We start from the raw sequence: 23303 nt of genomic DNA on the forward strand, positions 1-23303 counted from the left end.
GAACAGCTTAAGAAGGATTTCAAGAAGGAGCGGGCGGATTGGGCTACTGAAAAATCCGCTTTAACCAAACGAGCAGATGACGCCGAGGCTGCACTAAAACCGATGGTGGATGAACTGACCAGCATAAAGCGGCACGTGCATGCCATGACCGCTGCTATCTTTGGTAAGCCGGTTTGATTTTTGAATTGATTCTGCCGTCTTATAGAGCTACCGGTTTGTTAACCCTTGGTGATATTTCAGGGACACGCATTGGTCACTTGGGGTCAGATGTGCGGAAGAAATTGAAAGTCGCCTACACGTTGATCGAACAACTGTACACTGGTGCACAACGGATCATCTGTGCTGCATCCCGCAACAAGCCGGCGCCCATTCTGATTCAGGACACTCTGATGAAACTGTCGGTGCTTCCTGCCCGGGTTGAAGAGCTGAAGAAATCTGCTGCTCGAACCGGTGCGATCAATGCCTTAATCCGGGCAAAAGCTTGGGTGCCGGATTTTGACCCTATTGAAGCGGCTCAGGGCTATCCCAGCTTGAAGGAAGACGGGTCAGAGTTTAGTGAAGCGGATCTGCGAGCAATAAACTGGGAGGTGCGTCCGCTAGCTTGTCAATTGGCTGAAGAAGGAGACTTGTCTCATTATCAAGCCCAATATGACAATCAAAACAAGCGAGTAGCTGCACCTATTCATGAAGCAGAAAATCTTATCCCTCCAATCCGTAAGCATACTTACGCTCCCGATATTGACCCGTCATTGCTGATCCATGATGAAGCTGCCTTTCAAGCATTAATGGGAATCGACTGGACAACTATTGATTTCCAGCCGCTGGGTAGAGAAACTAAAGCTGAAGCGGCACGGGATGACCCACAACCATCAGGCCGGGCTGGTGACCAAGCTTGAACCGGAAGCCGGTTTAAAACTGCTTCTCCCTGGCGAAAAACAATGATCTTATTGTGGGCACCGTGTTGCCTTGTAATAGGCTAGCTGATACTTTTGATGCTGATATGCCTTCGTGCATAATTACTGCAACTTTCTCTTCCTTTGGGTGATGAACTTTCGAAAGTACTTTCTGCAATAAAAATCTTAAAGTGCCACCGCAGTTGTACCGTCAGGCGGAATATGATGTCTACATACATCAAAACATCCGAAATTTTTAAGTATATGACCAAATTTTGAGATACATAATACCTGCCATCGTTGGACGTGAAGTTGGCTTGGCCAATCTTGAAGCGGAGTTTTATAAACCCACACTATTGGAGGAGATAGCATCTCCTGTATATATATGATGCCGGTTTACCATGTAAACCGTGCCAGGTTATAATAAACACCGTGTTACTCCGTAATAGGATGTTAACAAAAAATCAAACCGAGCAAATAGTCTCCGGATTAAAATGGACCGTGTTCCGTCAATTGACAGTTTGAACCGGCTTAAAGCTTTGTCGGTTTTAAAAAACGCAATAAAAAGAAAGAAATATCTTTCAATGAAAAATGTGAAGCAAAGGCAATGACAAAACCGTTTACAAAAAGAGGCTTATTTGAGCTGATCAGATGGCGTTACCATGGTCGGACACGACCAAGCTCCCGATAGGTGTAGCTATGGTTCAAGCCAGCCAGGTCCCCAAATGAAACCGTGGCATTTATGCCGATCAAGTGGCATGGCAATGGTTCCGGTTCGGCCAAGCCCCCAAGTGATTCTGTGCCCTTAGGCCGATCAAGAGGCATGACTGGTTCAGATGTGACCAAGTCCCCAAGTGATCTGGTGGCTCTCGCCTATCAAGAGGTATTGCATTGGTTCGAACACGACCAAGCCCCCAAGTGATATAACATGATGCTTTTGAAAAGCTAACTCAAGGGGTAAACCGGAGGCCGCTTTAGAACAACTCTGTGTAACCACACATGATGTAAAAGAATAGATACCCCGCTTTAGCTGAGGTTCTGGTTATTATATTTAATCATAATATATACATCATCGTAATATGTACATAAGTGGAGCCAATGGCTCAGGTATAGTAAGGGCGAAGATGAACTATGTTCCACGGCCTGTTGGTCTCTTCCTCTGATGTACGTGGGTCTTTATGCTCTCGAATATCGATCAGATAGTATGACCCGTTGTGCAGATTCTTGCTGACCACAAAAGGTCCCTCCCAAGGTGGGGATAGCTTATGCATATCAGTCTGGTCTTGGATGAGCCGAAGCACCAAATCTCCCTCTTGAAAGGTTCTGGTTTTAACTCGGTGACTGTGATAACGACGAAGATCCTGTTGGTAAATCGCTGAGCGAGCAGCTGCTATGTCATGCTCTTCATCCAACCAGTCCAAAGCATCTTGCCGTGCTGTCTCATTGTCCACTTCAACATAAGCCGTCACACGAGGTGAATCATGACGGATATCACTGGGGAGAACCGCCTCCGCTCCATAGACCATGAAGAATGGTGTGTATCCTGTTGATCTGTTGGGTGTGGTATTGATGCTCCATAAAACAGATGGTAATTCTTCTACCCAACAACCCGGTGTTCTCTGCAAAGGAACCATAAGCCGGGGCCTGATGCCTCTCAAAATCTCTTGATTAGCCCTTTCTGCTTGACCATTGGACTGTGGGTGTGCCACTGATGAAACGTCAAGCTGGATGTGCTCCCGTTCACAGAACTCCTTCATGGCACCCTTGGACAAATTGGTACCATTATCTGTGATGATACTGTGTGGAAAGCCAAACCGGAAAATCACTTTTTTGATAAACTGAACCGCCGTGGCCGCATCACACTTGCTAACCGGTTCTGCCTCCACCCACTTTGTGAATTTGTCAACCGCCACCAAGAGGTGGGTCTTCTTATCTTTGGACCTTTTGAAAGGCCCAACCATATCCAGCCCCCAAGTCGCAAACGGCCAAGTAATTGGAATCATTCTCAATTCTTGAGCCGGCACATGAGCATGTCTTGAAAACTTTTGGCAACCGTCACATCGTCTGACCAGATCCTCCGCATCAGCATGAGCAGTTAACCAATAGAAGCCGTGGAGAAACGCTTTAGCTACCCAAGATTTTGAACCGGCGTGGTGACCATAATCTCCTTCGTGGATCTCACGCAAAATTTCACAGCCTTCTTCAGGAGACACAAAGCATTGAAACGCCCCTGATATACTACAATGATGCAACTCGCCATTGACAATAGTCATGGACTTGGACCGCCGGCCTATCTGTCGGGCCAGAATCTCATCCTCTGGTAACTCGCCCCGGTTCATGTACGCCAGGTAAGGAAGCGTCCAATCCAGAATGACATGAAGAGCTGCCACCAATTGAGCCTCCGGATCAGGAATAGCCAAATCCGCTTCACCAGGGAGCTTGACCGACAGGTTGTGCAGCACATCCAGAAAAACATTGGGCGGGACCGGTTTGCGCTGAGAGCCCAACCGGCTTAAAGCGTCCGCCGCTTCATTCCTCCATCGGTCCACATGGTCCACCTGATAGCCTTTAAAATGACCTGCAACAATATCCACCTCACGACGATATGCTGCCATGAGTGGGTCCTTGGAGTCCCAAGTGCCAGACACTTGTTGAGCCACGAGGTCTGAGTGACCGAAGCACTTAACTCGACTTAGGTTCATCTCCTTAGCCATCCGGAGACCATGGAGCAAGGCTTCATACTCAGCTGCATTGTTAGTACAAGGAAACATTAAGCGGAGAATGTAACAAAACTTATCACCTCGTGGGGAAGTTAATACGACTCCAGCCCCCGAGCCTTCCAATTGCCTGGATCAGTCAAAATGGATGGTCCAATATGTGTGATCCGGCTTTTCCTCAGGTGCTTGCATTTTCGTCCAATCATTGCTGAAATCAACCAGTGCTTGAGACTTCACCGCCGTCCGAGGCACATACTTCAATCCGTGCGGCCCAAGCTCTATAGCCCACTTGGCAATCCGGCCAGTCGCTTCCCGGTTCTGGATGATATCCCCCAAAGGAGCAGAACTGACCACCGTAATTGGGTGCCCTTGGAAGTATTGCTTAAGCTTCCGGCTTGCCATAAAAACTCCGTACACCAGCTTCTGCCAATGCGGATACCTTTGCTTGGACTCAATGAGTACCTCGCTGATATAATAGACCGGACGTTGAACCGGATGCTCCTTACCTGCCTCCTTTCGCTCCACCATAATATCCACGCTGACCGCACGAGCATTAGCAGCAACATATAGCAGTAACGGCTCCTTGTCAATGGGAGCGGCGAGCACAGGCAGATTGGCCAATTGCCGCTTTAAGTCCTCAAATGCTTCATCAGCAGCAGAACTCCAGACGAACTGATCCGTCTTCTTCAACATTTGATACAAAGGGATTGCCTTCTCACCAAGGCGGCTGATAAACCGGCTTAACGCGGCAATCCAGCCTGCCAGGCATTGAACATCATTGATACACTTCGGTTTAGCCAGGGAGGTGATGGCTGTGATCTTCTCTGGATTAGCCTCAATTCCCCTGTTGGACACCAGAAAACCCAATAACTTGCCCGCCGGTACACTAAAGACACACTTGTCCGGATTAAGCATCATCTTGTACGTCCTTAGGTTATCAAAGGTTTCCTTCAAATCGTCAACCAGAGTCTCCTTCTCCCTGGACTTAACCACGATATCATCCACGTAAGCATGTACATTACGGCCAATCTGCTTGTGAAGACAATTTTGTACACACCGTTGATAAGTTGCCTGGGCACTTTTGAGCCCAAAGGGCATAGACACATAGCAGAAGGCTCCAAAGGGAGTTATGAATGCCGTCTTCTCCTGGTCCTTAACTGCCATTTAGATCTGATGATAGCCAGAATATGCATCCAAAAAACTTAAACGCTCACAACCCGCCGTAGCATCAATGATTTGATCAATGCAGGGGAGGGAAAAAGGATCTGCTGGACAAGCCTTATTAAGATCTGTGTAATCCACACACATGCGCCAGGTGCCATTTTTCTTAAGGACTAGCACCGGATTGGCAAGCCACTCAGGGTGAAAAACTTCAACAATAAAACCAGCTGCTAAGAGCCTGGCTACCTCTTCTCCAATCGCCTTGCGTCTTTCTTCGTTAAACCGGCGGAGGAACTGTTTCACCGGTTTGTATTTAGGATCCACATTAAGGGTGTACTCAGCGAGTTGCCTCAATACACCTGGCATGTCAGAGGGCTTCCATGCAAAAATGTCCCGATTCTCACGGATGAACTCGATGAGCGCGCTTTCCTATTTCGGATCCATGTTGGCACTGATGCTGAACTGCATGGATGAATCGCTAGGTACGAAGTCAACAAGCGTAGTTTCTGCTGCCGATTTGAACTTCAGGGAAGGATCATGATCCGTAGTTGGCTTTTTTAATGGAGTCATGTCCGCCAGATCAACACTGTCCTTATAATACTTCAGCTCCTCGGTGGCACAAACCGACTCTGCATAAGCCGCATCTCCTTCCTCGCACTCCAAAGCGATTTTACGGCTTCCGTGAACCGTTATTGTCCCCTTGTAACCCGGCATCTTGAGCTGCAAATACACATAACAGGGCCGTGCCATAAACTTGCCGTAGGCCGGTCGCCCAAACAGGGCGTGATATGGACTTTGGATTTTCACCACTTCAAACGTCAATGTCTCCGACCTAGAATCATGATCATCTCCAAAGGCCACTTCCAGAGCTATCTTACCAACAGGATATGCTGACTTGCTAGGTACTACACCGTGGAACACCGTATTAGACGGTTTGAGAGTTTTATCTGTTAGTCCCATACGACGGAAGGTCTCATAGTATAAGATATTAATGCTGCTCCCTCCATCCATGAGCACTTTGGTGAACTTGTAACCTCCCACCTGAGGTGCCACCACCAGAGCCAACTGACCCGGATTATCAACCTGGGGAGGGTGATCCTCTCTGCTCCATATGATTGGCTGTTCAGACCAGCGTAGATAACGGGGCACGGCCGGTTCAACAGAGTTGACTGCCCGCCTCTGAACCTTCCGGTCTCGCTTGTCCAAGCTAGTGGTGAAGACATGGTACTGCCCATTATTCAACTGCTTTGGGTTGCTCTGGTAACCTGACTGTTGCTGCTGCTGGTTATAACCACCCTGGTTGTTCTGATTATTTTGATTATTATGTCCGCCCGGATTACCATTAAATCCTGAACCGGAATTTCCTCCACCGTAACCCGACCCGGATCCTGAGCCACCGCCGGAGCCGTGATCATACCAGAAATCATTAGAATTCTTGAACTCCTGCATAATAAAGCAATCCTTCCAAAGGTGGTTTGTTGGCACCTCCTTCGTCCCATGTCTTGGACAGGGCTGGCTCAGTAGATAAGTTAGGCGATCCGGGTTAGGGTTGGGTGCCCCACTGCGATTTTTCGGTTTACCCTTGCGTCGCTGGCCATTGTCCTGCGCATTGGTATTAGCCACAAAATCCATGTTACCATCCGCTTTACGCTTGCCTCCACCACCATTGCCTGCCCAGTGATACTGCTGACCTTTGGAGTTGCTGTTCCTCTTTCCCTTCCCTGCCTTGTCATCATCAGATTCGGGATCCTTGGTACTATCAGAATCAGCATACTTTACCAAAGCAGCCATGAGGGTCCCCATGTCAGTGCAATGGCGCTTCATCCGTCCCAACTTCAGCTTTAGGGGCCCAAACCGGCAGTTGCCTTCTAGGGTTAAGACTGCGGTGTCAGCGTTGATGCGGTCTGATGAATGCAACACTTGTGAAACCCGGCACACCCTATGAGTCGTTGATTCTCCTTCCTCCTGGACACAGGCATCTAAGTCGACTATCGACATGGGCTGCTTACATGTATCCTTGAAATTATTGATAAACCAGGCTCGTAATTGGGCCCATGAACTGATAGAATTGGCCGGTAAGCTTTTTAACCAAGTGCGGGCCGTTCCTTCAAGCATCATGGTGAAGTATTTCGCACATGCCGCATCATCCACATCCAGCATCTCCATGGCCATGTCATAGCTCTCCACCCATGTCTCTGGGGGTTGATCCGCCATGTAATTTGGTACCTTGCACGGGCCCTTGAAATCCTTGGGTAGGCGCACATTGCGTAAAGCGGGGACAAGGCAAGGCACCCCCAAAGAGCTAGAAGTAACACCGGGTTCGACCGAAATAGTTGGACGAACCGGCGTAAGCCGCCGAGCCTGATATTGTGCGGCTAACTCGGCCTCCCTGCGTGCTCGGGCCCGGTCCACCACTTCCTGAGCGTTATCAGCACCACCCGCCGGGTTGTTGCCGCGGGGTGCTCCACGTCGTTCATTACTTGACACTGCCGGTTCCTCCATACGCCTGCTATAGCTCTGGCTTGGGCGAGGGGTCGAGTGGATCCGGTCGCGGCTGTATGAGTATGCTTCCTGTTGGTCCAAAGCTGTCCTAAGAAGCTCCTTGACCCGTTGCGTCTCTATCGCCTGCGGTGAGTCACCTTCAATTGGAATAGCCTCCAGCCGTGCAGCAGCGGCGACGAGATTGTCCATTGGGTTGGAGTAGTGACCCGGAGGTGTTGAAACAGCCTGAGGTATAACGGTGTTTTGACAAGGCGGATCCATCCGACGAGGCTGAACCGGCGCACTGGTCCCAGGAGCTTCCGCCCGGTTTCCCTCCAGCGGATTACTGGTTCCTGGTCCCGGGGTGTTGAAAAGGTCTCTGGCCTCGAAAACCGGAGGCAAACGGGATCGGTACTTCCTCCTCATGACTTCATGCGACGCGTTCTGGTCCAACATGAGCCTGTAGGCTTGTGCGTCTAGAGCGACCCGCTCTGTGGCCATCCTGGTATCCTCAGCTGCCAGGTCCGCCTTGGCCTGGGTGATCTGTTCCCTTACCTTTGCAATCTCCGCGTTGTGGACGTCCTGATCCGCCGGATTAGCTTCCGCCATAAGCACAGACAATGCATTAAATAGCTCTGATAGAACTTGAGCCGGCGGGCGCACAGGGCCTCCTGCCCCAGCAGCCGTCGCCGCTGCTGAACCGGAGGTTGTTGCTGCAGCGGTCAAAGAATGAAGCGCTGCTTGTGTGCCGGCCATGAATATTCCAACTCGGTTGGGCAGATCAGAGGGGTCCGGAATACTGTCGCCGTCGGAACAGCCCCCAATCCAGCCATCTTGTAGCTGATATAGAGATTTGGTTTCTCTGGTTGATGACTCATCACCGGAGTAAATGACGGTCTCGCCGCCAGATCCCGACACATCCTCATGACCTCCTCCATGGATGACTCCCACGAAGGCATGCTTCATGGTCGGTTTAACCCGGGCAGATCACGCACGCTGAGCCGTTTCGACGAGGTCGGTGCAGATATTTGGCTCAGGGCCCGGTTCTCCGATCTTGCCGATGAAAACATGTATGCCACCAAAGGGGACCCGGTACCCGTACTCAACTGAGCCGGCCTCGGGGCCCTAGCCTGCATCGTCGATGTAAAGCTTGCCGCGACGACTCTTAGTCATCTGGCCTACGGCGTAGCCCTCGAGTCCTTCAAAGCGGCCCTCGAAGAACATGAAACCATCGTGCGATAGCCCCACGGTGGGCGCCAACTGTCGTGGTTTTGTCACGGCAGATGTCGTAGAGAAAGTACTTAGTCGTGGAGCTATCGCGATGGGTTAGCTTGAAGGGGTTAAAGCGGACACAGGGACGCAAGAGAGTTTATACTAGTTCGGCCCCTTCAATGAAGGTAAAAGCCTACGTCTAGTTGTGATGGAATTGATGGGGTTTCGATGACCAGGGAGCAAACAAGCTTCGCCTATGTCTCAAGTTGTTGTCTGTTGTCCTTGAACCGCCGCTGGGTCGTCCCCTTATATACACGGGTGACGCCCGTCGGTTCACAGAGTCCCAATACCGGCTCATAGATGTGTCCGGTTTGGTCTCTACTTATTCCTAACTTACAATACAAGTTAAATACCAACGCCGGTTTACGGCTACAGGCCTTGAACCGACTGTGGGCCTTGAGCCCTCATCTTCCATCTTGGGCTTTAACATACTTAACTACTGATGAAGTTAACCCGGCCCGAATAGGCCGGTTTACGCCCAGTAGTGATATCCCCAACAGTATTGGTAAAAAACCCCGTGGGACAATGCCAAACCTCACAGGTTGGCATCGATGTCCCCGTGGAAATCAAAGGGCTGGAATTCTATGCCTCTCCCATTATCCTGAAGTCGTCTAACATCGACCTCATTCTGGGAATGGATTGGTTGAAAGCGCATACTGCTTCTATAGTTTGTGCCACTAAGGTCGTCCATCTGCAACACCCTTCTGATGAAATAATAGCTTACCAAGCTCATCTAGTTCAGAACGCCGAGGCACGGCTTTATGCCTTGAATGCGTTGAACGCTGCACCACTCGAGGGCATTGAAAACATTCCCGTCGTTCGTGAATTCCAAAATGTCATCCCAGAAGAACTTCCAGGGATTCCCCCTGCTAGAGCTGTCGAATTCATCATCGACTTGAAACCCGGCACTACCCCTATAGCTAAACGACCCTGCAAGATGCCGCCGCATGAACTCATTGAGCTTAAGGAGGAAATCAACAAATCTCTAGTCAAAGGTTTCATTCGCCCAAGTTGCTCTCCTTGGGCAGCACGTTCTCTCTTTGTTAAGAAGAAGGATGGGACAAACTGATTAGTCCAAGACTACCGTCCTATAAACCAAGCTACCATTCAGAATAAATATCCTCTTCCTCGGATCAATGATCTTTATGATCAACTGGCTGGTTCATCAGTGTTCTCCAAACTTGACTTGAGGTTGGTTACCACCATGTAACACCCCGGATATGATTTACCTAATATGTAATCCTACTCTTGCCGTTTCCGGCATTAAGTTATTTTATTTTCTCGGGTTAGGGTTTTTGTCTCTGTGTGTTGTTATCGTTGTCATGCATCTCATATCATGTCATCATATGCATTGCATTTGCATACGTGTTCATCTCATGCATCCGAGCATTTTCCCCGTTGTTCGTTTTGCATTCCGGTGCTCCGTTCTCCTCCGGCGGTCATTTCTACCTTTGTTTCGTGTGTGGGGGTTAAACATTTCCGGATTGGACCGAGACTTGCCAAGCGGCCTTGGTTTACTACCGGTAGACCGCCTGTCAAGTTTCGTACCATTTGGACTTCGTTTGATGCTCCAACGGTTAACCGAGGGACCGAGAAGGCCTCGTGTGTGTTGCAGCCCAACACCCCTCCATTTTGGCCCAAAACCCACCAAAACCCTCTCCATCATCTAGAGCGTTCGATCACGATCGCGTGGCTGAAAACCACACCTCATTTGGACTCTCCTAACTCCTCCTATGCCTATAAATAGGCCCTCCCCCGAAATCCCCGCGCAAACCCTAGCCCCCTCTCTCTCCCCTCACCTGCCGGACATATTTCTGCGGGCCGGACATTGTCCGACCCGTGCCGCCGCCGCCGCATGGCACCACCCGACTCGCCGCCGCCCGGTGCCCACATCGCCGCTGCGCGGGCCCGTCTGGGCCCGGGGAGAGCCCTCCCAGCCCACGCGCACGTCGCCGCCCGCGCCTTCACCCTGCCGCCGCCATCGTCGGCTCCGGCGACCGAGCCGACGAGCCCAGCCACGCCGCCTCGCCGGGCAGCAGTGTCTGCCGCCGTCGCCAAGGCGCCCCGCGCCGGATCCTCGCCGCGCCGCCGCCCCACGTCGACGGAGGCCGCGCCGCACCGCCGGATCCTCGCCTCGCCGGCTCCAGCCTCCTCCTCCCACTCGCGCCGGCGAGCTCTTCCACTCCGGCGCCGACCTCCCCGTCGAACCTCGGGAACCACGCCGCTGCTACAGTACACTCGGGCTGGATCTGGATCTGGAATTGCTTCGGTTGACTTTTTCGTCCCTAACCCTAATTATTTTGCCATGTTCGTCGTGTCGTATCTCCGCATCCGTAGCTCCGTTTTGGGCATATAGCATATCAAAATGTTCGTCTCAGAGAGCACATCATTTCATATCATTGCATCATTTTCACTTGAGTTCATCTTGATGCCCGAAATGCCGTTGGAAGAGTGCTATTTGAGATAGTTGTCAGATCTGCTGCTCCAAATAGCTATTTGTCATTTTTGCCATGATTATTGTGTGCATGTTATGTCCATGAGCTCTACATATGTTTTGTTATATGCTTTGCCATCTTTACAGAGGTGCAACCCATGTATTTTTGTGATGTGTGTGGTGACTAGCACAAGCTTGCAAAGTGGTGCATTCGTTAATGCTGATTTCATGGACTTAGCAATTCCACTAAGTCCTTGATCTGTTTATTTCAATATGCCATATGTTCATGTTGTTTCCTAGTGATCCGTGCCTCTTTTGAGGATGATCAGTAAGGCAAATCTTGTAGTTCTCTATCCATCCATGTCTTTGTTTGCAATTATGGAGCACCCTAGCTTGAGTCAATTGAGCTCTACTTTTGCTATTTTGTGAATTTGGGCAGATTGTCTACTTGTTAGTGATTTTGCCGAGGATGTTGTAGTTGAACCGTGTATGCTATGTTATTGTTCTTGCCATGTCTAGCTTGTATAATGTGTATTCTTGATGGGTGTATGCTTAGATTGTCATGACATGCTCTGTAGTGAGGGCATCGAGCTCGTAAACATGCCTACTTAATATCTGATTTGCATGCTCCAGTTTTTTTACTAAGTCTGTGATCTGATTATGTTTTTGCCATGTTCACATGCTTGCAAATGTATTTTTTGATCCCTTTTGGCTCAAGGTCACTAAGGGACTTTTGTTAAGCTCTTTGAGTAGCTCCATGCCATGCTTTACTTTGCCATGTTCAGGCCCTGTATCATATAGTTTTCATGCTCCAAAGTGTGCTACCTGATCTGAAATTCCAGACAAGTGTTAAATTCGCTAAGTCTGAGATCTGTTTACCAAGTGCATTTTTGCCATGCTTGTTTGAACCTGTTAATTGATGAATTGACCATAGCTAAGTGTTCATCTTTTGCTAAGCATCATGAATGGATCCCTGCCATGTATTTTGTTGTCATGTTTGGGTGCTGTAGCATGTTTAACTTGTTGCATTTAGATGGCTACTTGTTGTATATCGCAGACCGTTGTCATATTTGAATTGCTTGCCATTTCCAAACCGTGACTCCGATTTCGGTGATCTTTATATCGTTTTCAAGCGATTTCATCTCACCTTTCCAGTGGCACACTTGGATTTCCAAGTTGAGGCCAGGTTCATTCATTCCTTGTCAAATCTTGCATATGCATCATGTATCGCATCCCGCATAGCATACCATGATTGCATCATGTTGTTTGAGTTTGCACGTGGTTGATTGTGTTCTGTTTGCTTGTTTTGTATTGTTTGGGTAGAGCCGGGAGACGAGTTCTCTAACAAGGAGCCCGTTGAGTTTGCTTTTGAGGATCCAGTCAACTCTGACAACTTTGCAGGCAAGATGATCATACCCTCGAAATCACTTCTATCTTTGCTTTGCTAGATGCTCGCTCTTTTGCTATGCCTATGCTACGATGCCTACCACTTGCCTATCATGCCTCCCAAATTGCCATGTCAAACCTCTAACCCGCCATGTCCTAGCAAACCATTGATTGGCTATGTTACCGCTTTGCTCAGCCCCTCTTATAGCGTTGCTAGTTGAAGGTGAAGATTGGAGACCGTTCCTTGTTGGAACATTATTTACTTGTTGGGATATCATTATATTATCTTGTTATCTTAATGCATCTATATACTTGGTAAAGGGTGGAAGGCTCGGCCTTTTTCCTAGTGTTTTGTTCCACTCTTGCCGCCCTAGATTCCGTCATATCGGTGTTATGTTCCTGGATTTTGCGTTCCTTACGCGGTTGGGTGATAATGGGAACCCCTTGATAGTTCGCCTTGAATAAAGCTTTTCCAGCAATGCCCAACCTTGGTTTTACCATTTCCTCCTAGCCTCTTTTTCTCTTGGGTTTTGGGAGCCCGAGGGTCATCTTATTTTAACCCCCCCGGGCCAGTGCTCCTCTGAGTGTTGGTCCACCTGTCAGCTGCCGGTGGCCACCAGGGGCAACTCTGGGCTGGCCTACCCGTACCTAGGACAATCTGAGTGTGCCCTGAGAACGAGATATGTGCAGCTCCTATCGGGATTTGTCGGCACATTCGGGCGGTGTTGCTGGATTTGTTTTAACTTGTCGAAGTGTCTTGTAGAACCGGGATACCGGGATACAGCTGGATGTAGGATTTGCTAGATTTGGGTGAGATATTATGCTTCCCCTGTATCCCCAACACCTGATTGCATAACCAGAAAGGTTTGGGAGTTTCATAAGTGGGAATTCTTGTAGCCCTAGTTCTTCTTCCACGGATATTTGGTTTGAGATTGGGATTTCTTACCGAGTATTCGTTCTTGATCCGTACCTTTTTGATTTATTCCTCTACCTAAATTCTAAGTGGCTTCTCAATTTATGGATATGTGACCATTTCAAGTGGAATGCATTCGTTCATTTTGTTCGGATGTGAAGACTATATGTTGCAATTTCATTCCGTTGGATTCAGCTTCAATATTTATCTATCATTGTGCTAATGGGTGTCAACCTCTTCAGGATGGCTCCTCCAATGCGCACGACTCCGAATCCTGATCTGCCACCACCTCCACCTCCTCCGGAGTCATGGCAAGCTGTGATGGTCGCAACCAATGCAAACACGCAGTTGATCATGCAAATTCTTCAAGAGCGCAACCAAGCGAACCAAGGAAACCAAGGCAACAATCAGAATGACTTTGCTACACTCAACCAGTTCCTTGCAAATCAAACAAAGACTTTCAGCAATTGTGTTGAGGCAACTGATGCTGACGATTGGCTCATGGATCTGTGCAAGCATTTCGAGTGCAGTAACGTCAGGCCTGAGGACTTTGTCAAGTTCGCTTCCTTCCAACTCAAAGACCAAGCTGCAGAATGGTTCCAGCAGTACAAAGATTCCAGAGGAGGCCGTGTGATTACCTGGGATGAATTCCGTCAAGATTTCAAAGCTCATCATATTCCTCAGAGTGTGGTTGAAAGCAAGCGTGAGGAATTCCGCAACCTGAAGCAAGGCTCTTTGTCTGTCTATGACTACAACAAGTTGTTTCAGAAGCTCGCCCGCTTTGCTAAGCAGGACGTCCCTGACGAGAAGAGCATGATATACCAGTTCAGGGGTGGTCTCAGAGAAGAAATCCAGCTAGCTCTTGTTCTCTTTGAGCCCTTGAGGTACGATGAGTTCTACAACATGGCATTGAAGCAAGAGGCTGCTCAACTGAGGTGTGAGGCTTCCAAGAAGCGAGTCAGAGATGCTACTCCTTCTTCCTCTACTCAAGTGGCCAAGCAGTAGAAGTATTGGCTTCCTCCTCCTCCGTTCCGTCAGCCATATCAGCAGAAGAGCAAAGGTGGCAGTGGATCTTCCCACCCATCCAACCCTGGCTTTCAGAACAAGACTTCGTCTCAAGCTCCAAGATCGAGTGCTCCGTATCACCGTCCGCTTTCAGAGGTCACGTGCAACAAGTGCCAACAGAAGGGTCACTATGCCAACAAATGCTTCAATCAGAGGCGTCTCCCTCCTCCTCCTCCTGTGAGATCGGCAAGTACAACTGTGGTCAAGCATAACCCCAAGCACGCCAAGGTCAACTAGATGAATGCAGCTCAGGTAGAGGACTCGTCAGATGTCATCATGGGTAACCTTCCTGTTAACGATATTCCAGCTAAAGTTCTTTTTGACACTGGTGCATCGCATTGTTTCATCTCAAGACCGTTTACATATAGGCATGAATTGACTTCGCAAGTTTTGCCTAGTCTGTTAGCAGTTGTCTCTCCCGATAAGCGCATGCATGCTAACTCCATCGTTCCGGATGTTACTATCACCTTGGGTGACTACAAGTTTCTGGCTTCTCCAACGGTTCTTGGTGACTCGGACATTGATCTTATTCTCGAAATGGATTGGCTTTCTAAGCACAAGGCTCAGCTTGATTGTGCAGCCAGGCAGATTCAATTGACTCATTCGTCTGAGGATGTAATTGTCTTTGCCACTCGTGATGATACAATCCGTCTGTTTTCCCTCAATGAGAAGGGTGAACTGGATGCCATCTCGCAAATTCCAGTTTTTTGCGAATATCAAGACGTCTTTCCAGAAGAGCTTCCAGGAATGCCTCCGCACCGGCCAGTTGAATTCGTCATCGATCTTGAGCCTGCCACGGAACCAGTGTGCAAGCGTCCTTACAAGATCGGACCTGAAGAGTTGAAGGAGCTGAAGAAGCAACTCGATATTCAAGAGTGAATGGGTCTCATCCGACCTAGTTCCTCTCCGTGGGGTTGTGGTGTTCTTTTTGTGAAGAAGAAGGATGGAACGGACCGACTTTGTGTTGATTACCGTCCATTGAACAAGAAGACTATCAAGAACAAATACCCACTTCCCAACATCAACGAGCTGTTCGAACAACTCAAAGGTGCCCAAGTATTCTCCAAGCTTGATCTCCGTATGGGTTATCATCAGATTCGTATCCGTGAGCAAGATATTCCCAAGACGGCTTTCAGGACAAGCTATGGTTCATATGAATACACTGTCATGTCTTTTGGCCTCGTCAACGCTCCTCCGACTTTCTCTCGCATGATGAACTTCATCTTCAACGCCTACACCAATGAATTTGTTTTGGTGTATCTCGACGACATTCTGGTCTTTTCGAAGAACAAGGAAGATCATGCCAAGCACTTGCGTTTGGTGCTCGATAAGCTCAGGGAACACCAGTTCTACGCCAAGTTCTCCAAGTGCGAATTTTGGCTCGATGAGGTTCTTTATCTTGGGCATAGCATCTCTGCCAAGGGCATTGCGGTGAATCCTGAGAAGGTGTCTGCAATTGTGAATTGGGAACCACCTCAGAACGTGAAGCAACTCCGTAGCTTCCTTGGTCTCGCAAGCTACTGTCGAAGATTCATTGAAAACTTTTCAAAGATCGCGAAGCCTCTCTCAAATATTCTCCAGAAGCACGTCAAGTACGTTTGGTCTCCGGAGTGTGACATTGCTTTTAACACTTTGAAAGAGAAATTGGTCATTGCTCCAGTTCTGACTCCTCCTGATGAATCCAAACCGTACGAGGTCTTTTGCGATGCCTCGCTCCAAGGTCTCGGTGCAGTGTTGATGCAAGAGAAGAAAGTTGTGGCTTATACCTCTTGCCAGTTGAAGCCCAACGAGAAGAACTACCCCACTCATGACCTCGAGTTGGCGGCAGTTGTGCATGCTCTTTTGACTTGGAGACATCTCTTATTGGGAAGAAAAGTGGACATCTTCACTGACCACAAGAGTCTCAAGTACATCTTCACTCAGCCTAATCTCAACCTCAGGCAGACTCGATGGGTCGAAATGATTCAAGAGTATAATCCGAGTATCGAGTATACTCCAGGCAAGGCCAATGTGATTGCTGACGCATTGAGCAGGAAGGCTTATTGCAACAGTCTGATTCTCAAGCCTTATCAACCCGAGCTTTGTGAAGCTTTCCGCAAACTTAATCTGCAAGTTGTTCCTCAAGGTTTCCTCGCCAACCTTCAAGTCTCTCCTACATTGGAAGACCAGATTCGCCAAGCTCAGCTTCTTGATGCTATGGTGAAGAAGGTGAAGATTGGGATTGCCAAGAGTCAACCCAAGTACAAGTGCTACCGCCTTGATGACAAGGATACTCTCTTCTTTGAGGATCATATTGTTGTGCCCAAAGGTGACCTTCGTAAAGTGATCATGAACGGGCTCACAATTCTCTCCTCTCCATCCACCCTGGGAGCACGAAGATGTATCAGGACCTCAAGCAGGCTTATTGGTGGACTCGAATGAAGCGCGAGATTGCTCAGTTCGTGAATGAATGCGATGTCTGCAGAAGAGTGAAGGCAGAACACCAAAGGCCAGCTGGTCTCCTCCAACATCTTGCCATTCCAGAATGGAAGTTTGACCACATTGAGATGGACTTCGTGACTGGGTTTCCAAAGTCCAAGCGTGGCAATGATGCTATATTCGTTGTCATCGACAAACTCACTAAAGTGGCTCACTTTCTACCTATCAAGTCGCGTGTCAACCAGATTCTTGAAGATATGCTCAGGGCTTGTGTGATCTCCTTTGGCATGAAGTGGGAGGATTGTCTTCCTTATGCTGAATTCTCCTACAACAACAGTTTTCAAGCAAGTTCGGGCAAGGCCCCATTTGAAATTCTGTATGGCAGGAAGTGCCGTACCCCTATCAACTGGTCTGAAACCGGTGAACGTCAGCTCTCGGTAATGACTTAATCACAGAGGCAGAGGAAATGTGCAAAGTCATTCGAGATAACCTCAAAGCAGCCCAATCCCGCCAGAAGAGCTACTATGATAGTAAGCACCGTGATTTGGCTTTCGAGATCGGAGATCATGTTTACCTCAGCGTCTCTCCAATGAAAGGTACTCGTCGCTTCGGTATCAAAGGGAAGCTTGCCCCTAGATACGTGGATCCTTTCAAGATCGTCAGCAAGAGAGGCGATCTCGCCTATCAACTCGAGCTTCCTTCAAACTTTGCAAATGTGCATGACGTGTTCCATGTCTCTCAGCTCCGCAAGTGCTTCAAGACTCCTGACCGCACCGTCAACTTCAAAGACATTGATCTCTAAGAAGATCTCTCTTATCGTGAGCAACCCGTGGCTATTCTTGAAGAGACTGAACGCAAGACTCACAACAAGTCAATCAAATTCCTCAAAGTCAAGTGGTCACACCATTCCGACTATGAAACCACCTGGGAACGCGAGGATCACCTCCGTTCTGAATACCCGGCGTTCTTTCAGTCCTAGATCTCGGGACGAGATCCTTTCGTAGTGGTGCAGTGTTGTAACACCCCGGATATGATTTACCTAATATGTAATCCGACTCTTGCCGTTTCCGGTGTTACGTTATTTTATTTTCTCAGGTTCATGTTTTTGTCTCCGTGTGTTGTTATCGTTGTCATGCATCTCATATCATGTCATCATGTGCATTGCATTTGCATACGTGGTCATCTCATGCATCCGAGCATTTTCCCCGTTGTTCGTTTTGCATTCCGGCGCTCCGTTCTCCTCCGGTGGTCATTTCTACCTTTCTTTCGTGTGTGGGGGTTAAACATTTCCGGATTGGACCGAGACTTGCCAAGCGGCCTTGGTTTACTACCGGTAGACCGCCTGTCAAGTTTCGTACCATTTGGACTTCGTTTGATGCTCCAACGGTTAACCGAGGGACCGAGAAGGCCTCGTGTGTGTTGCAGCCCAACACCCCTCCATTTTGGCCCAAACCCCACCAAAACCCTCTCCATCATCTAGAGCGTTCGATCATGATCGCGTGGCTGAAAACCGCACCTCATTTGGACTCTCCTAGCTCCTCCTATGCCTATAAATAGGCCCTCCCCCGAAATCCTCGCGCAAACCCTAGCCCCCTCTCTCTCCCCTCACCCGCCGGACATTTTTCCGCGGGCCGGACATTGTCCGACCCATGCCGCCGCCGCCACGTGGCACCACCCGACTCGCCGCCGCCCGGTGCCCACATCGCCGCCGCGCGGGCCCGCCTGGGCTCGGGGAGAGCCCTCCCGGCCCACGCGCGCGTCGCCGCCCGCGCCTTCACCCCTCTGCCGCCATCCTCGGCTTCGGCGACCGAGCCGATGAGCCCAGCCACGCCGCCTCGCCGGGCAGCAGCGTCCACCGCCGTCGCCAAGGCGCCCCGCGCCGGATCCTCGCCGCGCCGCCGCCCCACGTCGCCGGAGGCCGCGCCGCACCGCTGGATGCTCGCCTCGCCGGCTCCGGCCTCCTCCTCCCACTCGCGCCGGCGAGCTCTTCCACTCCGGCGCCGACCTCCCCGTCGAACCTCAGGAACCGCGCCGCTGCTACAGTACACTCGGGCTGGATCTGGATCTAGAATTGCTTCGGTTGACTTTTTCGTCCCTAACCCTAATTATTTTGCTATGTTCGTCGTGTCGTATCTCCGCATCCGTAGCTCCGTTTTGGGCATACAGCATATCCAAATGTTCGCCTCAGAGAGCACATCATTTCATCTCATTGCATCATTTTCATTTGAGTTCATCTTGATGCACGAAATGCCGTTGGAAGAGTGCTATTTGAGATAGTTGTCAGATCTGCTGATCCAAATAGCTATTTGTCATTTTTGCCATGATTATTGTGTGCATGTTAAGCCCCTGAGCTCTACATATGTTTTGCTATATGCTTTGCCATCTTTGCAGAGATGCAACCCATGTATTTTTGTGATGTGTGTGGTGACTAGAACAAGCTTGCAAAGTGGTGCATTCGTTAATTCTGATTTCAGGGAATTAGCAATTCCACTAAGTCCTTGATCTGTTTATTTCAATATGCCATATGTTCATGTTGTTTCCTAGCGATCCGTGCCTCTTTTGAGGATGATCAGTAAGAATGATTTGTTAATCTTGTAGTGCTCTATCCATCCATGTCTTTGTTTGCAATTATGGAGCACCCTAGCTTGAGTCAATTGAGCCCTACTTTTGCTATTTCGTGAATCTGGGCAGATTGTCTACTTGTTAGCGATTTTGCCGAGGATGTTGTAGTTGAACCGTGCATGCTATGTTATTTTTCTTGCCATGTCTAGCTTGTATAATGTGTATTCTTGATGGTTGTATGCTTAGATTGTCATGACATGCTCTGTAGTGAGTGCATCGAGCTCGTAAACATGCCTACTTGATATCTGATTTGCATGCTCCAGTTTTTTTACTAAGTCTGTGATCTGATTATGTTTTTGCCATGTTCACATGCTTGCAAATGTATTTTCTGATCCCTTTTGGCTCAAGGTCAGTAAGGGACTTTTGTTAAGCTCTTTGCGTATCTCCATGCCATGCTTTACTTTGCCATGTTCAGGCCATGTAGCATATAGTTTTCATGCTCCAAAGTGTGCTACCTGAGCTGAAATTCCAGACAAGTGTTAATTTCACCAAGTCTGAGATCTGTTTACCAAATGCATTTTTGCCATGCTTGTTTGAACCTGTTAATGGATGAATTGACCGTAGCTCAGTGTTCATCTTTTGTTAAGAATCATGAATGGATCCCTGCCATGTATTTTGTTGTCATGTTTGGGTGCTGTAGCATGTTTAACTTGTTGCATTTAGATGGCTACTTGCTGTATATCGCAGACCGTTGTCATATTTGAATTGCTTGCCATTTCCAAACCGTGACTCCGATTCCGCTGATCTTTATATCGTTTTCAAGCGATTTCATCTCACCTTTCCAGTGGCACACTTGGATTTCCAAGTTTAGGCCAGGTTCATTCATTCCTTGTCAAATCTTGCATATGCATCACGTATCGCATCCCGCATAGCATACCATGATTGCATCATGTTGTTTGAGTTTGCACGTGGTTAATTGTGTTCCGTTTGATTGTTTTGTCTTTTTTGGGTAGAGCCGGGAGACGAGTTCGCTAACGAGGAGCCCGTTGAGTTTGCTTTCGAGGATCCAGTCAACTCTGACAACTTTGCAGGCAAGATGATCATACCCTCGAAATCACTTCTATCTTTGCTTTGCTAGATGCTCGCTCTTTTGCTATGCCTATGCTACGATGCCTACCACTTGCCTATCATGCCTCCCAAATTGCCATGTCAAACCTCTAACCCGCCATGTCCTAGCAAACCATTGATTGGCTATGTTACCGCTTTGCTCAGCCCCTCTTATAGCGTTGCTAGTTGAAGGTGAAGATTGGAGACCGTTCCTTGTTGGAACATTATTTACTTGTTGGGGTATCATTATATTATCTTGTTATCTTAATGCATCTATATACTTGGTAAAGGGTGGAAGGCTCGGCCTTTTGCCTAGTGTTTTGTTCCACTCTTGTCACCCTAGTTTCCGTAATATTGGTGTTATGTTCCCGGATTTTGCGTTCCTTACGCGGTTGGGTGATAATGTGAACTCCTTGATAGTTCGCCTTGAATAAAGCTTTTCCAGCAATGCCCAACCTTGGTTTTACCATTTGCCTCCTAGCCTCTTTTTCCCTTGGGTTTCCGGAGCCCGAGGGTCATCATATTTTAAACCCCCCGGGCCAGTGCTCCTCTGAGTGTTGGTCCACCTGTCAGCTGCCGGTGGCCACCAGGGGCAACTCTGGGCTGGCCTACCCGTACCTAGGACAATCTGAGTGTGCCCTGAGAATGAGATATGTGCAGCTCCTATCGGTATTTGTCGGCACATTCGGGCGGTGTTGCTGGATTTGTTTTAACTTGTCGAAGTGTCTTGTAGAACCGGGATACCGAGTCCGATCGGAATGTCTCGGGAGAAGGTCTATTCCTTCGTTGACCGTGAGAGCTTGTCATGGGCTAAGTTGGGACTCCCCTGCAGGGATTTGAACTTTCGAAAGCCATGACCGCGGTTATGGGTAGATGGGAATTTGTTAATGTCCGGTTGTAGATAACTTTAACCTTAACTTAATTAAAATGAATCAACTGTGTGAGTTACCGTGATGGTCTCTTCTCGGCAGAGTCCGGGAAGTGAACACGGTGTTGGAGTAACGCTTGCCGCAGGTTGTTCTCTAGTTATTCGTTCGCGCTTTGCTTTCTCTTCTCGCTCTCTTTTGCGAACAGGTTAGCCACCATATATGCTAGTCGCTTGCTGCAGCTCCACATATTTTACCTTGCCTTACCTATAAGCTTAAATAGTCTTGATTGCGAGGGTGCGAGGTTGCTGAGTCCCTGTGGCTCACAGATTACTTCCAAACCAGATGCAGGGCCTGATGACTCCGTTCCAGATGACGCGCTTGAGCTCAAGTGGGAGTTCGACGAGGACTCACACCGTTACTATGTGTCTTTCCTTGATGATCAGTAGTGGTGCCCAGTTGGGGCGATCGGGACCGTGTCGCATGTTGGGTTGATCTTTTATTTTGGCGCCATAGTCGGGCCATGAGTGATTGGATGATGTAATGCTATTTATGTACTTTTTTGACGTGGCGAGTGTAAGCCAACTATGTATCTCCCCTTTTATTATCTATATTACATGGGATGTTGTGAAGATTGCCTAACTTGCGACATTGCTTTCAATGCGGTTATGCCTCTAAGTCGTGCCTCGACACGTAGGAGATATAGCCGCATCGAGGGCGTTACACACCAGATCCGTGTTCGTGAAGAGGACATCCCAAAAACCGCCTTCGTGACTCGGTATGGGTCTTACGAGTACACAGTCATGTCATTCGGCTTAACGAATGCTCCAGCCACCTTCTCTCGTGTGATGAACTATATATTCATGGATTACCTCGACAAGTTCGTCGTGGTTTACTTGGACGATATCCTTGTATTTTCCAAGAACAAGGAAGAGCATGCTGAACATCTTCGTCTTGTGCTGGAAAAGCTTCGAGAGCATCAACTGCATGCTAAGTATTCCAAGTGTGAATTCTGGCTCCCCGAAGTAACCTATCTTGGGCATGTCATCTCCAAGGATGGTATTGCCGTCAACCCTGAAAGAGTTCAGGCTATTCTCGACTGGACTCCTTCGAAGAATGTCAAGCAAGTCCGAAGTTTTCTCGGTCTCGCCAGCTATTGTCGTTGATTCGTCGAGAACTTCTCCAAGATTGCCAGACCTCTGATTAATCTGTTACATAAGGGTGTCAAATTCGACTGGACAGACAAGTGTCAGGAAAGTTTCCAGGCGCTCAAAGACAAGTTAACTTCTGCCCCAGTGCTTGCTCCACCTGATACTAAGAAGGACTTCGTCATTTACTATGACGCTTCCCGTCAAGGATTAGGCTGTGTCCTAATGCAAGAGCACAGAGTGATTGCTTATGCCTCTCGTCAACTGCGCCCTCACGAAGAAAACTACCCAGTTCACGACCTCGAGCTTGCTGCTGTCATTCTTGCACTGAAGCAGTGGCGACATTACCTTCTCAGTAATCGTTACAAAATCGTCACCGACCACCAAAGTCTGAAGTATCTGTTTACTCAGCCAGATCTGAACCTCCGTCAGCAAAGATGGATGGAGACTGTTGCAGACTTTGACGTGGGTATATCCTATACCCCTGGCAAGGCTAATGTAAAGGCTGATGCCTTGAGCCGTAAGTCTTACTGCAACCACCTCCAGGTTCACAAAGTTCAGCCCTCGCTTGTCGAAGAATTTAGAAAGCTAAACCTTCATATTGTTCCTCCTGGAGCACTCGCTCCCCCTCCCTCGGAGTTCCGCAAGATGAATCTTCTTGCTGTTACTAAGGGTTCTCTAAATACCCTGGCTGTCATACCAGATCTCGTAGCTGGTATAAAGACTATTCAAGGTTATGACTCTGAAGTCCATAAGATTAAACGCCATCTAGCAAAAGGAAAGCCCTCATTCTTCACTATCGCCGGCGATGGCGCCTTGTACTTCAAAGGTCGCCTAGTGGTACCATGTTCGAAGAAAAACCTGCATAAGACTAAAAGGG

The sequence above is a fragment of the Triticum urartu genome, chromosome 4A, assembly GCF_056163025.1.
Source record: "Triticum urartu cultivar PI428250 chromosome 4A, HENAU_Tu73, whole genome shotgun sequence".
NCBI classification, from domain to species: Eukaryota; Viridiplantae; Streptophyta; class Magnoliopsida; order Poales; family Poaceae; genus Triticum; species Triticum urartu.